Genomic DNA, 20,669 nt, shown 5'->3' with positions numbered 1-20,669 from the left:
CTCCAGAGACCCGGCTGGACCTTAAACATAACAGGTTTTTGGTAATGTGAGTAAACTCCTGTAATTTTGATGGATTTTGCAATAAGATACAAAAGAAATATAAGGAAATATACTTTTATGACTTTTGGAACATATAACATATTCCTGATGAGATCTAATTTATTGAACAGATAAGACTCATTTATAGTTGGCAGCATCTATTTGTGCCCATCTGTATCCCACTAATTAATGCCAAGTTCTTAAAAAACGGTCTACTCCCTTAAGAAAGCAGAAGATGTGTTTAAATTTAATAGAGGTAGACTGGGTAATAGGAAAATTTGACTATATTTTCTTTAATTGTTCTCTAGTTTTCTCACCTGTAAGAATCTTTCCATACCAACTGCAGGGTACCCAATACATAGGGCTTCGCCTTGTGTCTTCTCATTATTAAAAGTCTGAAAACTACAAGCTTTTCTTTCAGCAAATTCTAAACAAAGAACTACCCTTCATTTTGCAATAAAGGTTTCATACGTGCCTGAGCGTGTGTGTGATCCCAACACCTTTCTCATTACTTCTGTAGCCATGCTTATGAATAATGTGTTAGAATCTCATATTATCTACTAACCCAGGTGAAGGTTATTTGTGCTGTGACTTCCTGGTATTTTCTGTTGCTACTCAGAATACAATTGAAAAGATGGTGTGGTTTAATTTCATGCAAATAGTCTATAGCCTTAGATCCATGAGGGCAGAAGACAAAGTCTGTTTTTATTGTTGACGTAACTGTCGGCACAGGATACCGGGTCTGGTGCACGGTTGTTCCCAGTGACAGGTAAGTTTGGGGGAGTCCCATGGTACAGTGCCTCTGCTTTTTGCTCCAGTCTTTCCTGGACTCATAATGAACACTTTCAAAATAAACATTGGTTAGATTTTCTCAAGAATTTAGCTTCTGACAAGTCAGTATTTTCCTACGGCTTCTGTTTCCCCAGCTAAGTAATTTCTGGACAATAATATCTTCTAGCAGTTTGAGTAGCTACATGGTTTATCTGTAGGCAGTTTTTAAGCATAGCCCAAATAAATAAGGGGCCCAGAGACCTCGGAGGATCATTTAGTATGATCCAGCTGTAAAAGCATCCCCCAAATCTGAGCCCAGCTCTGTCCTCAGGAAAGGAAACTGTCCACCTCAGCTCTGACTGGCACAACCAGAGTTAACACTTCAAGCGTTTTATCCCTGTACCTTCCCTGCGCTCAGATAACTCAGAAATGGCTGGATTAAGAATGACAAATGTGGCCTTTCGGTAATCCTCAGTGCAGAAGGCAGCAGAGTTAAATTTGAAGGGAAAATGGTTAAAAGATAAAGAAGTTCTGACGAGGAACCGGCACATGTTTCCCAAACTCTGTGCATCAAGCAGGAGCCTCAGCATTTTCTGCATACTGGCCAGGGCTCCCAGTGCTGCCGGACCAGGAAAGCAGAGGGAAGCCTGGAGGATTCTTCCGGTCTGCAGTCTCAGCACTGCAGACACATCGCCATGCTTTTAGGCCCTGATTCTGTCTTCCACAGTTGGAACTGTTTCTGCCATTTACATTCCTGTCATTGTGGAATCCTGGACAAACAATTTAGACTGTAGACTTTGTTTCTCCCTCAAAAGCAGAATTAGGAGTAATATCCATGCTAGAGCCTCTACCTCAAGTCCACCCTTGGTAATGCTTCCTACAGGGTGCATTGTGTAGTTATTGCATGCTGCCATCATCCTGTCCTTGATTGTCCTCTGATACCACAGTGCTCATGCTTTCCCTTTCTTTCCCAGCAGCACAATGCAGCAGGGCAGCACCATGGGGTGAGGTCTCCTTCCCTCAGTCCCTCCCTGCCCTCCCAGATGCAGGCTTTTGCAAGCTACTGTCTGCAGAAGGGCACTAGCTCTAAGTGAGCTGCCTGACTTCCAGACCACCCCACTACCCCATCCCAAAGTCCTCGTGCTCACCTCTGACTCCAGCGATTCTAGCAAGAGAATCCTTCCTGCTCCAGTTAGTGTGGGCAGGACCCTGCCCCTGCCAGCTGTTTCACAGTCCGAGATCTTGCTTAGCCCCCGTCTAGCTACCTTCCTTGGCCTCCTCACTTCTGCTTCTTCTCGTGAGGACAGCTCAGTGTCACTCTCTCCAAGAGGTGACTGTTGTCACCGATATCTAACTCTGAGTTTCTTTTATCCCTCCTATCCCATTTCTCTCTTTTCGGGATCTCTGCTAGGCACCGCTTTACTGCCTTCATAATTAATGCAGAAGGATCTACTGACATGCAAACAAATCTTGTTTTCTGTCTCTGCGACTCTGGAGGAACCTATATAAACTCTCTGGGACTTAATATAATGCATATGAAATGGAACTAATTACATGACCCATGAGAGGAGCTATAAATCAGCTAATGTAAGAGAAAATGTACATTAGCACAGGTCTGGGTTCAGCATAGGTGTCTGATAAACATTGGATGCAGTGTTCTGTATTTGACTCCCCCGGGGGCAGAGTTTGTGTTTCTTCGCATGCTCATCTTTGCCTAGAAAAGCACAGCACTTGCTGTGCGCCCTGATACCTATTTGAGGAATGCATGCACAGATCAGCTCTGCTTCTGTCCACAAACCGTCTGCTGTCTCATCAAGTCTGTTTGCCGTACTGCTGTTTCTGTTTTCTCTGTGTGTGAGAGTGTGTGCAAGCCCACATGCACACACACAGGATTGGTTGGTGATTCATCAAACAAACCCCTCCCTCCCTGTGAAGTAATTAAAACTCTTTGGGGATCTTAACATTGACTTTCAGTTCCAAGTGGTACAAAGACTGAAATTCTGCCCTTGGAGACATTCGCATGAGGCTTAAGCATTGAACTTACCCAGCAGTCTTTTTAAATGCCAAAACCTTCAATGGAGGTCACTCCATCTTAATGCGAATTCAACTTTCAGGTATTTTTTTTTCCTCTCTGCAAAGGCTACATGGGGTAAGGAAATGACAAGCTAGGAACTGCAGGAAAAAACGTCATCTAGAGCCTCCCAGGTACAAATGCCTCACTGGGCAAGTGGCTATCCTTGCCCTTAGGCACTATCACTATAATCTGCCACAGGAGCTCCTCTCCCACCTCAAAGCTTCTGCACTATGGGAGAAGAGCCTGGGTGCGGGCCACTAACATTCACTCTGCTGACTCCCTTTAAATCCTGGCCTCCATGACACTGCCTGGACACAGAGGTTGTGCCTCCAGAAGTAAAACAGTGAAACTATTTTCAGGCAAGGGTCCCTGTCCTCCATCCTTAATGGGAAAGAGTAAAGCTCCAAAGCCATGATGCCTACTGTCTGCTCCGAACACAGAAGAGACCTCGATAAATACAAGGAAATTCAGGACGAAGGAAGGAAAGCAGCACTGAGATTCCAAAGCTGGGTCTCAGTGAAGGGTCACGGGTCATCGCCAGCCAGGGAGGTGGCTGTGGTACTCCTGATGCTGTCTATTCTCTCAGCACTCTTCAAGTCCTCCCTCTGATTTGATGAGTCCAACAAGTTGCTTTGTAGGATGTTTCTTGTCACTCCCTACTTTTCTGAAGCAAACCATCCTAAATTCACAGGTGAAAACAACACAGACATCTTATCTCAGTTACTAGGGTCCAGCTGCCGAGCCCAAGGTAGCTGGGTCCACCACTCAGTGTTTCCTGAGGCCAAAGTCAAGGTATGAGCAGAGCTACCTGTGGTTCTGGGTCCTTTCCCCAGATCACTGGCTGCTAAATTGAGTTCCTTGCAGCTTTGGGTCTGAGGTTCTTACTCCTAAAGGCCACCCACTGGCCCACCACTTGACTCTTTGATGGCTGATGATAGAATGACTGCTTCCCCCAGACAAAGGCCAACCCTGACTTAAAACCCACTCTTCATCAAGTCAAGTCCACCCAGGAAAATCTGTCTTCCAGCAGATTGCTCTAAAGTCATCTGATTGGAGACTTTCCTTACTTTTACCCTACACGTAACACACTCAAGACTCTGACTATCCAACAATTTCACACCCTACTCACAGTACAAGAGACAGAAAGGTGTGTACATGCACAGATTTGTAGTATAGGACACAAGAGCCATGGAGTTCGTTTTAGAATTTCAATGATCACACCCTGAATTCCGGGTCTATCTGGCTGATGGAATCTTATGCTTCCTTTGATCACAATAAGCCGCAAGTTTTTGACAAGTTGCACATAAAATATCTCATGCAAGTTTCGTTGTCTCCAGTGTCTCTGGTTTTTCCTACCCACCTCCCATCACAGAAGCTTCCTACTCACTGTGTCAGAGGCCACAGGGTTTCTTTCCATTTTACACAACATTACAGGAAGTCTCTTTGCCCACTGAAGCTGTTCTACTCTTATCTATTGACTCCAATCCTATTGCGAAGGCAGTTGGCCGATGGGACACTCCCTGTGTGTTTGTCTTACTCTATGTTGGCTGCTATAAAAACATCTCTGAGTTATTTATAAACAACACAAGTTTTTTGCTTACAGCCCAGCAGGCTGGGAATCTAAGACCAAGACCTGGTAGACTTGGTGCCTGCTGAATGTGTTCTCTGCTTGGGAGATGCTGCCACCTTGCTCTGTCCTGCCTGGTGGAGAATGGGACACTGTGGCCTCACATCGTGGAAGGGGCCAAACCAGATCTCTATAAAGACACTAATCCCATTTATCAGGGTGGAGCTCTCTTCCTAAAAGACCCTGTCTTAGTATGATTAGACTCCACCCCGTGAATTTGTGGGTGACACCAATAATGAAACGTAACAGCCCAATAAGAGGAAGTATTTGATACTGGCTGGAAGCCTAGACTCTGGATTAAGCCTTTCTGAAATCAAATTCTGACTTTAGCACTTACTAATAAGTAGCTAAACTTTTTCATAAGGAAAATAGAGATTTTAACATCTCCACATCAAGCCCACTTCCAACATTTTTAGGTTGTTTAAAAGCAAGAATACATATGGTAGCCTGCGTCTGATCATTGGTCAAAATTTTCAAAAATAAAATCAATCTAACAAATCACTAAGTAAAACACGTCCTCTCCTCTCACCTGACAAATGCTTTTCTGATGACCTTGAGGCACAAGACCAGAGTTCAGAATTCTTGTACTTTGAAGAGTTCTTCCCCAAAAGACATGTCACAAAAGGGACATGCTCCCTGGTTTTGTCCACAGCTCACTCTCCTGTCTTTCCTTCCCCTGCCTGCTTCATCTCCTATGACAAGCTCACACACAAGCCCACATGAAAATCTCTGAGCACAAGCCCCCCACACAGCCAGCCTGTGGTCTGGAGTCCAAAGCTCCCACTACTCACACAGTCTGCCATCAGTAGGGGTGAGGTTAGAGATCCACTTAGGATTTCATTTTGCTTGAGAATGTTAGAGAGAGGACCTCTCGGGTCCCAGGGAGTTGGTAGTTTGTCCTCTTGGCCTCACAGAGCAGGCTGCCACTCTTGAGGGATGTGGGAGGGATTACAAGGGACACAACAGAAATCAAATGTCTGCAAATGCAGAGAGACCAAGAGTGCCTCTCTGTGGAGTGCCTCTGTTGTTTATGGGCAACACTGACGGATAACACAGAGTGGCAGTGAGCAATGCAAGAGAAAATATGTGTTGAATACAAAAACCATGGTCTGGTTCATGCCACATTTTTAACACAGTTTGATTCATTATTTTCAGATCTCTTATGGACTGAGATAGCAAAAAGAATGGACACATTCTCAGTGTCGCCAGCACTCGTCACTAAATTCTTTCTTTGGACTCCAGCATTTTCTAGCATTTTCTCAAACCTCAGAGCCAACAGAAAAGGAACATGGCTAGCAAGTTGTGTTTTCAAATCCACTTCTGTGGGCAGGCGTGATGTACTCTCAACTCCGCAAGTCAAATACTGGTCCCTTATTTCACACAGAGCCTCCTGAGCAAGCTACTGATCACAGACTGGGATGAAACACACGTCTCACCAGCTTGCTATCCAGGTTGCTTCCGCATTTGCCCTGCGTGCATCCCCTGCCTTCCCGAGTCCCTCATTCTGTTTGCGAGTTATCATTAAGCACAGGATAAATCAAGAGTTCACGCTAATCCCAGGGATCTTGTCTTTGAAATGCTCTTCCTGCCTTCCTGGTTTGTGGAGTGCAGGGTTGGAAAGGCAAATGCGTCCTCAGCTGGCAGACTTTGTCTTCCTCAGAGTTTAGGTGTGATCTATATTCAAATGACAGTTTAATGAGCCTTTTCCTATTTCCAGAAACCTTATTACATCATTAAAGCTTAGAAATGAATAATACATCTAGCAGTTGGATTAAGCTGAACGTGAAACCTGATGCGGCTTCAAAGGGGGGAAAGTGGGGCAGAAACAAAACCAAGGAACACTGAGATAAGAGAAAGGGTTAAATGCAGAGGGCAGAAGGGACTATTTCTATTCTGATGTATCCACAGAGGTAAATGTCACCAGTATTTTTCAAAGTCTTAAAGAAGCATTTCTTCTTTCTCTGGGCAAGGACTAAAACGGAATTTGGGAAAATGATTGCTGTCAGGTGACATGCTAAAAGTGAAGAGTTGGCCTGGCCTGCTCACCATGAGCACGCTGAAAGGCCCTACCTTCCTTCTGCCCACGCTGTTTCTATCTATCTCCTTGCCAGAGGAGGCTCGTGGTGACCAGAAGCTGGATATCTAGAGTTGGAATATCTGCTGTCTCCTAGAAGCCTTGGGTCCCTGGGTTGAGTGGCATGATCTCTTTGAGCCTCAGTTTTTCCATCTGTAAAGTAGAGATAACCAGTATGCCTCCTTTCATGAGGGGTGGGGAAGAAATGGGGTGTAACCCTAGACCAGATTTGTAGTATAGTGTTTGGCATCCAGTAAGAGTGCAATGGCTTGAAGCTGTTGTTGTTCATTCCTTGGTATCTACATGTGCTGGCTCCTCTGCTGGGAATGACTTTCTACCCTACTGATCACCTTCATTCAGGGCCACTTGCCAGCCCTGATTTCCCAGCACTCTCTCTTCATAAACCCTACTCACCTCTCCAAATGCAGGTGAGATGTGGTTGCCACCAACAACTGCTGTAACATCCCAGTGAGCTCAGTGCATCCTTCTCCCAGCCTCCCCTTGGTCTTGACATGTTCAGGATCAAATTAATACTCCTCTAAGATTTCATAGATTCTTAATAAATGTTGGACGAATGAATCCCAGATTTAATTTTCTCTCCCTCTGGATATTTAAGACTAAAGAGGTGGCAGTACATCTCCAGGAGGCTGCCGATCCACATGAGAGCGACATGGTGCTTTCAATGCCCCAGAGAAATGTCTTTCAAAGGGCAGCCAGGGTGAATCACATTCCAACCTCCGCCATATCACAGCAGAATGTAGGTATCAGAGTGGTAACTTGGACCCACTCCCCACCTCACTGCTCTGGACAAAGTGTCCTAGGGAGACTGCCAGCCTGGAAGGCTCAGATGACTGTCTTATGTCTGCTACCCATCACCTGAGGGAGCTCCCAGGGTCAACCTGCCCCACTCAGTCATGTTCTCTCATCCCCCAGCTCTGCATGTCGCACACCACAATGCTGGGGTCACAGGCTCAGCACCCCCTCAAGCTCTAATTTCTTTTCCTACCTGGCTCCCATCCATCTTCCTCAGGAATTAATCTAATCACGTCCTTCTCTTTTAAAAAATATCTTTTTCTTAACAAGAGTCCACACTTGCAGGTGAAACCTTAGAAAGCCCCCTACTCTGCTCTTTCAGCTTGGCTTCTAACTCCTGACCTCTGCGGATGTTACCCTGCAGCCAAACCTCTGAGCCCTTGTGATCTCCTAAATGTACACATCAGACCCTGCCTCTCCTCTGTTTTAGATCTTTCAATGTTTCGTATAACTGCACTGGAGAGCTGATATGCTGTTCTGCTAAAGCAGATCAAACCTTTGCAATTTCTCTCTCAGATATACATCCAACATAAATCCATGCATAAGTTTACTTCAAAAATGTACAAAGATGTTCAGAGCAGTATTATTTGCAATAGCACCGAGGTGGAAATGACCTAAATTCCCATAACAGTGTAATGGATAAATTATGTTATATTCACACAAGGAAACAGTATACAGCAATGATAATAAATTTTGTAAAGCTATAACACAATGATCTGAATGAATCTCACAAATACAATTTTGAGAAAAAAGAAGTCAGACACAAAGTAGTACCAACCACATGGCTCCATTTATGTGAAGCAGAGAAACAGGTGAACCCCAGAGCAGTGCTACCCTTACACAGGAAGGTAAGTAGGAGCCTGTCAGAAATTACACCGGGACCCTCCTCTGTCCCCAAGTCTTTACTGCTGACACCTGCGAGTGTGAGTATGTTTGGACATATGTGTTTTTTAATAAAAGACACAATTAAATTAAGGATTCCTATAGGTTGTATCCTGGAAGTCCCCAAAGCCTTTGTGTTAAATTTGGGATCACCAGCCTGTGACGCGAGTGGGAGGGGGGAATCTCTGAGCTTTGGGCTTCGTGGAAGAAAAGTAGGGCCCTGGGGAGGTTCAATGTGGGTACTGAGACCCCAGATCCTTCTTTCTCTCTTTCACTTCCCAGTCACAATGAGACGAGCAGCCTCCATCGCAAGTTCCTGCCCTGCCACAGACCCCAAAGCAGGGAGCACACCCTCGTGGACTGAGTCATCCCATCTGTGACACAAAAAGAAACTTCCCTCCTTCTCTGTCTATTATTTCAGGTATTTTCCCACAGTAACTGGGAGCACCAGATCTCACAAGAGGAACACCAGATCTCACAAGAGATGGTCTTGGGTGTAAGATGGCACTCAATCTGATGGAGGGTGCTCTTATAAGAGAAAGGAAGGGGGATCTGAGACCCACTGATGGGAAGACGTGTAAAGATGGAGGCAGAGAAGGGGGCGATGTATTGGTAAACCACACAATGCCAAGCACTGCTGAAAGCCCACAGAAGCTGGGAGAAAGGCCTGGGCAGATTCTCCCTGAGAACCTCCTGAAGAATCTAGCTCACCTAATACTGTGCTTTCAGAATCTGGATTTCAGATCTTAAAAGATCTTTTAAGCTACCCAGTGTTTCACAATTTGTTATAGTAGCCATAGAGAACTAATACAGGGGTGTGAGAGGGCCACTTAGATGTAAGGAAAATTCTGTAATTTTCTGTTCTGTGTGAGAAGGCATGTCAGGAGTATGAAAACGTACTGAGCTTCACTCTCTTCTATATGTGCGTGTGTGTGCATATATACATATTCGACTTTAGAAAAGTGACACATACAAATATATGACATACAAATGTGACATGCAATATGTATATATACAAATTGATCAATGCATTCTTTTTTAAATTTTTTATTATTTTGAAGGTAGTAAAATACAACAGAACAAAGCCAATTGAGACATTGCAGTGAAACTGGTACAGAACGTCCCTGCAGGCTACTGGGATAACAGTAATAGGTATCATAGTATATCTCGTTATCTTCACAATAGTTGTCCTTTCAATCAAGTATAGCAAAATCAAATGAAATATAGAACATTATAGAACTTATCAAAACAGAATGTTGAATAGAGCAATACAATTAACCAGAACAAAGCAAAACAGTGATAATAATATTTGTCTTCAAAGAGACGGTAAAAAGAAATCTCCCATATTTGCTATATTGCATATGGTCAACCTCCCAAAAAATGCTCAGACCTCTGGCTCCCATTTGCTAATGGGGGTGAGGGGGATGGGATGTTTGAGTCTCAGCCCACACTCTGGTAGGCTCACAGTTGCTTGCCAAGGAGGGAGCAGGTTGCTTTCTTTCTCAGTGCCCTAAGTTCCAATATGGCATGAATCTTGGGAGTCGCTGGCTGGTTGTCTCCCCGGGGTGCCCACCACTTGCTGGAGCCATTACTGCTTACCAGGGAGGCAAGTGAGTTGCTTTCTTTCCCGTATCAATGTTTTCTTATACTAGTGTGCAGGTCAGGATGATTAGGTTGTTGCATAGTAACAAATGATCCTCAAAAGGCATAATAACAGAGGATCTGGGCACATGGCTTTGAGATTCTACTTGACATCATCTTTATGAACCAGATTGAGTCTTTTTTAAAATTTTTTTTTATTTTAGAGATTAAGACAAAGGAAGACATAATAAAGCAGATCAGAACAGAACAATGTAAGCAACACAGTTCACCACAAGACAACCTGTAATTAACAGTAGCTACCATAATGTCCCTTTATTTGAAATAGTTGAGCATAATTTCATGTACAACAGTATCAAACATAACAAAACAGTATAAAACCATTTAGGAGAATGAAAGTATTACAGGGCATTCAGAGCCAAATAACCAAAAATGAACAATGGCTACTATATTATCTTATTTTCCATAGAAAATTTGTTTATACTATCACACATAATAAAATCCAGTAAGATACAATATGATAGAACCAATGGAAACAGAAGAAAAACAGCATGGTAGGACTTGAGCTTAAGATGATATTAAATCAGCACTGGCTATTATAATGTCTTGTTTTCTTCAAAATAGCTGTTCATACCATGACAGATAATAAAATCAAACAAACCAGGATAAATCATCCCAACTAACGAATGCAAATGTTATAAGGCTTCAAAGCAATGTAATGGGGAATCATGATTACCATAAACCCTTATGTACACTTACCATTTCTTACACTAGGGAGACTATACTATATATATATATATACATGTGAGTTTAGTTTATCTCACTTATGAGTATGGTCTTAAACTGCGTCCATTTATTTATAAATATTTCAATGTGATCATTCTTTGTAGCTGAGTAGTACTCCATTGTATGAAAATACCACAATGTTTTTATCCATTTCTCAGTTGATGGACACTTGGGTTGTTTCCAAGATCTGGTTATTACAAATTGTGCTGCTATAAACATGGATGCACATATATCACTGTGGTATGATGTTTTCAGTTCTCCTGGGGATATGCCTACAAGTGGAAAAGCTGGGTCAAATGGGACTTCCAATCCCAGCTTTTTGAGGAATCTCCAGACTGACCTCCACAGTGGCTACACTGGTCTACACTCCCACCAACAGTGCAGGAGAGTTTCATTTCCCCACAGCCTCTCCAGCATTTGTTGTTGGTAGTTTTTTTGATCCTGGCCATTCTTTCAGGCATGAGATGGAATCTCAGTGTGGTTTTAATTTGCATTTCTTTAATGACCAATGATGAGGAACATTTTTATGTATTTATTTGCCATTTGTATTTCTTCATCTGAGAATTGTATATTTATCTCAGATGCCCATTTTTGGATTGGATTTTGAATTTTGGGGGTTGATTTTTAAAATTCTTTATACATTTTAGACAGAAGTCCTTTGTCTGAGGGACAGTTCACTAAGATCTTTTCCCAGTTTGTGGGTTTTCTTTTCACTATGCTGGAGATTCCTTTTGACATGAAGGAATTTTTTAATAAGACGTGATCCCTGTTAGTGATTCTAGGAAATATTTCCCGTGTGTTTTGAATCCTGTTCATGAACTCTCCACCTACCCCTATGTCCCCAAGAGCTTTACCCAACTTGTCTTCCAATAGATTTAGTGTTTCTGTTTTAATATTCAGATATTTGATCCATTTAGATTTCAATTTAGTTCATGGTGATAGGCATGGGTCTAGTCTTAGTTTTTGGCACATGGAGAACCAGTTTTATCAACACCATTTATTAAAGATACTGTCTTCTAAAGAGAGTTCTTCCAGTGAACCTGCTTGGCTCCTTTATCAAAGATAAGGTGGTTGAGTGTGTTTGTAGTTGTGGTTGTATCTTCTAATCTATTCCATTGATCTCCGGCTCTATTTTTATTTCAATACCATGTTGATTTTACTACTGTTGCTTTGTAGTATAATTTCAAGTCGGGGATTGTGATGCCTCCTGCCTTGCCTTTGCTGCTTAGAATTGTCTTTGGTATTCTAGGTCTCTTCTGGTTCCAGATGAATTTTAGGAGTGATTTCTCTAGATCTGTGAGGTATGTTGATGGTATTTTTATTGGGATTGCATTGAATCTATATAATAGTTTTGGGAGCATGGCCATTTTCACAATATTTATTCTTCCTACCCATGAACAAGGGATGTCTTTCCATTTTTTGAGATCCTCTTTGATTTCTTTTTTCAGGGTATTATAATTTTCCCTATATAGGTATTTTACTTCTTTTGTGAGATTAATTCCTAAGCATTTCATTTTTTTGGATGCTAGTGTGAAGGGTGTGGCTTCTCTTATTTCTCTCTCTATGATTTTGTTGCTAGTGTATAGAAATGCTATTGATTTTTGAGTGTTGATTTTGTATCCAGCTACATTGCTGAATTTATTTATTATATCTAGGAGTCTTTCGATGGAGTTTTGGGGGTCTTCTATGTAGAGAATCATGTCATATACAAATAATGATAATTTAACTCCCTCTTTTCCTATCTTTACCCTTTTATTTCTCTCTCATATCTAATTTACCTGGCTAGTATTTCCAGTACTATGTTGAATAGGAGCAGTGATAAGGGACATCCTTGTCTTATGCTTGATTTTAAGGTAAAGGCCTTCAGTTTTTGGCCATTTAATATGATGTTGGCTGTTGGTTTGTCATAGATGGCATTTATCATATTGAGGTAGAGGCCAACTATTCCAATTTTCTGTAAGGTTCTTATCATGAATGAATGTTGGACCTTATCAAAAGCTTTTTCTGTATTTATAGAAATGATCATGTAATTCTTACTTTTGGCTTTATTGATATGGTGGATTACATTTATCGATTTACGTATGTTGAAACATCGCTGCATGCCTGGGATGAATCCCACTTGGTTGTGATGTATAATCTTCTTGATGATTTGCTGCATCCTGTTTGCCAATATTTTATTGAGGATTTTTGCATCTGTGTTTATTAGGGAGATTGGCCTGTAGTTCTCTTTTTTAGTTGAGTCTTTCTCAGATTTGGGTACTAAAGTAAGATTTGCTTTCAGGAATGACTTAGGAAGAATTGTTTCCCTCATGATTTCATTGACAAGTTTGAGGCATGTGGGCATTAAGTTTTCTTTGTATTTCTTGTAGAATTCTGCAGTGAATCCATCTGGGCCTGGGCTCTTCTTTGTAGGTAAGGACTTAATTACATTTTCAATTTTATTAATAGAAATTGGGTTATTCAGCAGTTTTACATCTTCTTGACCCAGCTTTGTTCTTCATATGTTCCTAGGAATCTGTCCATTTTTCTGTGTTATTGGACCTATGAGAGTAGAGGTTTTTGAAATAGGTGATGATGATCTTCTGTATTTCCACAGAACCTGTAGTGATTTCAACTTTTTCATTCCTTATTACATGAATCTGAGCTTTTTCTTTCCTTTAAAAAAAAAAGGTTGGCTAAGAGCTTGTCAATTGTATTTATTCTTTCAAAGAACCAACTCTTTGATTCATTGATTCTTTGGATTGTTTTAAGTCTCTATTCCATTGATTTCTGCTCTGATTTTTATAATATCCTCCCTTCGTTTGGCTTTGGGCTTGACTTACTTTTCTTTTTGTAAATGTTTGAGGTGTAGCATCAGGTTGTATATTTGTATTCGCTCTGTTTTCCTGATGTGGGAACACAGTGTAATGAATTTTCCTCTGACTGCTTTCATTGCATCCCACAGATTCTGGTAAGTTGTATTTGTATTTTTGTTTGCTTGTAGGTATTGCCTAATTTTTTCTTTAATTTACCCTGTGACCCATTGATTGCTCAAGACTGTATTATTCAATTTCCATGTGTTTGTGGGGTTTTTGCAGTTTCTTTTATCATTAATTTCTAGTTTCATGGTGCTATGATCTGATAACATGCATGGGATAATTTCAATTATTCTGCCTTTATTTAAACATGTTCTGTGGGCTAGTATATGTCTATTTTAGAGAATGTATTGCTGAGAGCAATGTATATTCTTATGTTGTTGGATGGAACACTCTGTATATGTCTATCAAGTCCATTTGTTTACAGGTGTGATTCAGTTCTGTTATTTCTTTGCTGATTTTCTGTCTGGTTGATCTGTCCCTTGGTGTCAATGGTGTGTTAAGATCTCCTGTTAGAATTGTGTTACTTCTAATTTGGTTTTTCATTTCTGTTAGTACTGGTTTTATATAACTGTGTGCTCTGGTATTTTGTGCTATATATTTAAGATAGTTATCTCTTCCTCTTGAAGTTTTCTCCTAATCAGTATATTGTGACCTTCTTTATCTCTTAGGATCATTCTTGGTTTGAAGTTCACATTGTCTGCAAACAGAATAGGTACCCCCACTTTGGGGGGGGTTCTTGTTGTGTGAAGTATTGTTTTCCATCCTTTGACTTTCAGTCTGAGTTTCCTTTTGGGTTAGATGGGTTTCTTGCAGACAGCATATAGTTGGATGTTGTTTCTTGATCCATTCTGCCAGTCTGTGTCTTTTAATTGGTGAATTGAGACCACTTATACTAATGGTTATAACTGTTATATATTGGTATATTGTTGACAAGTTATCTTTCTGCCGTTGTGCCTTTACCTTTCCATTCTGTTTGCTTGCCTTGCTTAATGGTTTTTTCCTATGTGTATCTAAATTGTCTTTCATTATTCTTTGCAGGATTGGCTTCATGATCATGGAGTTCTTCATCTGTTCTTTATCATGGAAGTATCTTATTTCTCCATCCATTTTGAAGGACAGTTTTTCAGGTACATCAGTCTAGGTTGGAAATCATTTTCCTTTAGGATCTGATTCTTCTTGACTTTATTGTTTGTGTTGAGAAGTCTGCTGTGATTCTTCTGATAGATTTTCCTTTATATGTGGTCTGTCTTTTCTCTCTAAAGCTTTTAATATTCTGTTCTTACGTTGGATTTCTGGGATGGTGATTATTAGATGTGTGAGTGTAGTTTTATTTTAGTTATGGCTACATGGGGTTCTGTGTGCTTCACTAATCCATATGTCAGTTTCCATTCTCATGTTTGGGAAATTTTCAGCTATTAGTTCTGTAAATACCTCTTGATATCATTTGTGTTGTCCCCTTCTTTTTCATTTATCTCTCTCAATCTTATGTTGTTTTTCTTTGCATCATTTTTCAACTGTTGAATTTTCATTTTCTGATTCCTTGTAATTTTTAAAAGACCTTTCCTTTCCTGTTCACTAGCTGCAATCTTGTCTTTGAGGTCTGAAATTCTATCTTCACTTTCACTGAGGCAGTTTTGACAACTTTCAAAGGAATTTTTAATTTCCTGTATATCTCTTTGAATCTGCTTCATGTATTCTGTTTGTTTCTTATATTGTTCATTCAGGGATTCTATCTTTTTTTGTTGTTCCTCTAATTTTTTAACTGTGTCTTCTTTAGATATGTTCAGCATCTCTTTCATTACTTTCATCATTTCTTCTTTTACCTGGGAGATTTTTTCTAGTTTGAATTCCTTTAAAGTTTTCCTGAGTTGCTTCCTTGTTTCAGTTGCTATTATTTCAGGTATTTTAGGGGTGTGGCATACATTTTCTTCTATGTACATGGCTCCTAGGCTTTCTTGGGATGGGCTGGAGGTTTGAGATTGCATTTTGGTCTTTCATTTTATCATTTTCCTGTATTTGCATGTTTGAAGCGTTGTCCCAAGACTTCCCTCGGGCATGTTGGAAATTGTCTCCTATGCCCTTGGCTCCTGGAACTGAATGGAGATTGCTGAGCATGGTCCAGTCAGGCCCTCAGCATCTCCTGTGCCACCTCCAGTGTTCCAGGAAGTTGGCTGGGCACCTAACCACTGTGGATGATGGTCCAAAGCTTGCTCTGGAAAAGGATCAATGCGCTGGAACTCACTCTACGTGCTCTCATCTCCCCTGATTGAAGAAGTTCACTGGGTGTAATCTAGTCAGGCCACAAAACCTCCCAACCTAGCTGGGAGGTGGGCAGGTCCTTGACCACTGGGAACAATGATCTTAAACTCTCCGGGGGCTCAGGATGATGAGCAGGAACGCACCCCCGCCGGCAACCCAGTTGCCTCCTCAGGGAGCACAGTTCCCCAGACTGAAAGAAGGTCACTGGGCGTGGCCCAGGCATGCCTGAAACCTGCAGTGCCCATTCAAGTGTGGCTGGAAGCTGGGTGCATCCTTGACCACTGGGAGCAATGATCTTAAACTAAACTCTCCCAGGGCTCGGGATGGTGAGCAGGAACTCACCCCAACTGGCAGCCCAGATTGAGTCTTAATTCCTATGTGAACCCTTTCCAGAATTCTCCAGACAGACAAGTGATACAACAGAAGTGTTTTTCTCTAATTATGTTACTTTTATTTTGGCTACTGGATTGCACATTTATTTTTGGTACTAGGTGGGAATGCACAGGATGCATGAATAATATCTGTATGAAGTATAGCTTAATGATTGGAGGCATATATTTTACATTAAATGATATCAGACTAATTTAGGTTTTAATTTCCTCTCTAATGACTTCAGACAATGTATTTAATCTCAGTTTCCCCATCTATAAAACATAGATAGAACTGTTACAAGCTTATATTATCATAAGGAATTAAAGATTATAACAAATATGTCATGTTTTTAAAATAATCCAAAACATATATAAGTGTTTAATAACTATTATGTATGTACTTAATATTATTGTATACTTACTGTGTGTGGGGCTCTGATTTTTAGCAATGAACAAGATAAAGTTCAGACCTTTAGCCATCTAGGTTCTTACTAGCTGTTATTTCGTACTCAGTGGCTAGTGTGGTACTTGATGTAAAGCAGGTCCATGAAAAAAGGTGTAGAACAAATCATACCCATCTCACTGAAGATCCAAGCTTAGGACTAGCTTACTCTAAACTTCATTCCCTTAACAGATTTTCCTTAAGATTTCTTTCTCCTCTGATTCTCACTCTCATTTTTTCATGAGTCATTCCTTTTAAAAAATAGCTTTCTGGGATAAATGTTTGAAGCTAATCATGTTAGCATTGCATACATAATAATCCATGTTAGCAGATGCCCTATTTATGAGAAAATGTAAAGCCATGATGTGGGAAATTATTCATCTCATGTTTTTGTTGAAGAAGCAAAACACAGTAAATTAAGTCTGGTCTTCTTGAAATTCTGCATTTAAAGAAATTGTGGTGGGAGCTGGGAGCACAGTTTGTACAATATGGCATTAATTATTCAGTCATTCGGAGTAGGCTTCAATTGCGTTACATGGGAAAATGTAAGAGCCCTCCAGTGACCAAATAATCCCTCTCAAATCCCCAAATCCCAGGGGTTACTAGCTACAGACAGCATCTCCAACAGAATGAAATGTCTGCTTCATCACCATAGGGAAAGGAAGAGGGCAAGACCTACTACAGTCCCATTTTCACATTTCTGAAAGAAATTTTGTCTAATCCTGAACACTCAGACAAGTTCTGGGTAAATTCTTCCATGGCTTAAAACAAAGCTCCTCTCTTCAGAAGGCTAACCATCACAATCAAACCTGATACTTTAATTGGACATCTACTGCAGTCCAGCACTGTGCTGGGCTTTGTGGGGAAAAATGCAGAGAGAGAGAGAGAAAGAGAAAGACAGAGACAGAGCTTCTATTCAAGAGACTTGTTTTTCATTGAGGAGGCAAGATTAACCCATTTGAACAATAGAATGATCGGTTATAGCATTAACCTTAATTTTTCTTGAGAAAAAACAAAGTGTCTCATGCAAATCAATGGAGCAGCATTTTCTGTTTCCTCCGGGAAGTACAAGATACTGGAGAAGGGGAATGAGCAATCTAGCGATGACCTCTGCTTTCTGGGCATTCCACACTCTGCCAAGTGAGAGGCACAGTGAACAGGTGGCATTAGAAAGAGTGACAAATGCTGGGATGGGTAAAATAAAGAAATTCTCTCAGGGCACAGGCACCAGGAAGCACCCAGCCCAAACCGAGGAGGGAAAGACAGGCAGGGACACCTACACAGAGGAAGTGACATTGATGTTAGTGAGTAAAATGAAGAAGCAATCACTAACCAGGTGATGAGATCAGATTAGGTGTTCCAGGCAGCCCATATCTATTCACTTCCATTGTCTCCCATCAAATCACCATGAGGCTTCATCAGAACTTATTTTTTGTTCCAATTCCAAAATTAATATACATTTTTTAAATTTTTTATTCTGATTCATTGCCATATTTCGCTCCTTTTCTCAGGTTAGGCCCCTTAGTGCCAACCCAGTTTTGGTTCTAGTCTTCAATTGTGCATTTATCAAGAAAATCTCCCACACGACTGTCTTTAATTCACTGTTGTTAATATTACAGCCCCTCCCTATTCCTTCTGGACACTCACCCTAGATCTTTGGGGTAAGAAGAGATTGGCAATGTCTGGCTGACCAGGAAGGCTAGCATTGCCCACAAAGCCTTTCCAGGGGCCACCAATCTTGGTTACATTCTCATCACTGGAACATAATGCCCAGTACCCACTATTTAAAGGAGAGAGGGGCCATTTTATCTCACAGTTTGTACTGTTTTCAGTTCATAGTTGGCTGGTTCCAAAACAGGATGGCATGGCAGAGTGACATCATGGAGGAGGCTTGCTCTATGGCATGGCAGTCAAGAATCAGCTAACAATCAAGGTAGGAGAGAGACAGATGGACCCTGCCAGGGAACCTCCTCCGGTGAGCCAGCTCCTCCAACCAGGCTTTACCTCCCAACATCACACTGAGCTTTGGACTCATCAGTGAACTAATGCATTGATGGGTACCACACACCCATGGTCCAATCACCTCCCAAAGCCTCCCCTAAGAATGTGAGGCTTTACAGAGACATCTGAATATCAAACATAGTCCTGCCTTACTACTTTCTCTCTCGCCCACAAGAATCACTGAAGCAGGACTTTGGCAGGGGATGGCTGAACACCAAAATTTTCACTGGAGAAATTTAAGATGGATTTGGAAGTATAATTTGTTATAGGATGAACATCGGTCCTGAACCCTGAACTTTGCTGTGAAATAACATTCCTATATAACATCACTGCACATAAACCCCCCAGACGTAGTCTTCCTCAGGGACAAGAGAGCAGTGCACCTTCTTCCAGATCTCCCATGGCTGCAGGTGGCACCTGCCCCAGCAGCCAGCAGCCCCCATCACATAGCTATTAAACATTCTCATGCTTCACTGCCATCCAGAAAATGACTCCCAGCCTACGATATGGGGGAAAAAATGGTTCTGGAAGGAAAATAAACACATTTTCTTTTTATATCACAGAAGAAAAAACACTTTTAGGAGTGATCAGGAAGGCTAGACCTTTGCACCATGACAGCCTGAAGGGTCAGGATGACAGGGTCACTCACTCATACTCGTGCAGAAAGTAATTTGGGCCCGAGAGCTTTTGGCTGAGGAGAGGGCAAACCCAGAAATTTCCATCCAGACTGCACGTTACCTGCCACTAGATGACTTACTGTGATTGTCACAGGGATATAAACTCCAAAGGGGATGCACATGATTTTTCTGAGGATTTTAAACCATTAAAGACACCCCCAAGCCCCTTGTGAATTCTCACACAGTGAGGATGGTTTAGAGTTAAATGCAAATTGAGCTGTTATTTAATTTTTGGCACTCATAACTTTATATTTCTTCCAGGACCAAAATTCGAAGCTGGAGCTGACCCAGATGTCAGTAACAAGATTGGGAAGGGTAGAGGGCGCATAGATTCTAACCAAACAATTCTGGGTTTTGCTGCCGTGGCCAAGAATTATGGAAAGCAGTGTTCACTCTATCATTCAGTTGTTCTCCTTTTTTCCCTAAGTTTTCATTGTTGGATTTTTAAAAAAAATAATTACAAGAACACTTTACTAGAGATCCGCCCTCTTAACAAAATATTAAACACACTACATAGTATCATAAATTATAAACACAGTTCTGTACAGCAGCTACCTAAAACTTATTCACTGAACATAACAGAGGCTTTGCCTCTATTAAAAGCAGCCCATTCTTCCTCTTCCTCTACTCAGCAACCAATATTCCAATCTCTGTTTTGATTGTTTTGAAAGCATCTCTACCACTTAATAGCAATGGGTGGCCCAACTAAAATATAGGCAAAGGAACTGGACAGACCTTTCTCCAGAGAAGACATAAATGACCAACAGGTGTATGAAAATGTGCTAGACATTGCTGATCATCAGGAAAATCTTCCCTCTTAGTTTCTGGGTTATCATATGAGGCCCAGAGGAGGAAGAGGTCTCATCAACGTACCTCCAGATCCAGTAATGCCCATAGTGTGTGTGCATGCATTTGTGTGTGTGTGTGTGTGCGTGTGTGTGCGCGTGCATGCGTGTGTGTGTGTGTGTGTGTGTGTGTGTGTGTATACAAAAAAAAAAGCCCAGAGAAGCAGGCAGGGAATTTGGGATAAGGGTGGACAATAGACATCCAGAGACTGTTTCTGACATGTGTCAAAAAAGTAAATTTTTTGTTGTCTCCCAATCTGGGATTTGAATCCTGTCCCTCATACTTCATCAATTTGTGACCTTAGCCTATTAAGTATTCTTGTTTAGCTTGTTTTTTTCAGCTGAAAAGGGCGAGGGTAGTGGCCACCCTCTACAGTTGTTGTGTGGACTTACAAACAGAGTAACTTCACACAGCTCAGGTGATAATAGAGTCCAGGCAACAAGACAAAACTTAAACTCTGCTGTGCATAATACAATAAGGAAACCAGAAACTAAGGAAAATTGAAAAAGTTATATTCCACGAAAAGCATTTTAAATTCAGTTTTTTAAAA

This window comes from Cavia porcellus, unplaced genomic scaffold (assembly GCF_034190915.1).
Source record: "Cavia porcellus strain 051 isolate PalLab524CR breed Dunkin Hartley unplaced genomic scaffold, mCavPor4.1 scaffold_9, whole genome shotgun sequence".
NCBI lineage: Eukaryota > Metazoa > Chordata > Mammalia > Rodentia > Caviidae > Cavia > Cavia porcellus.
The sequence above is the reverse complement of the archived record's forward strand: the minus strand, read 5'-3'. Positions refer to the sequence as shown.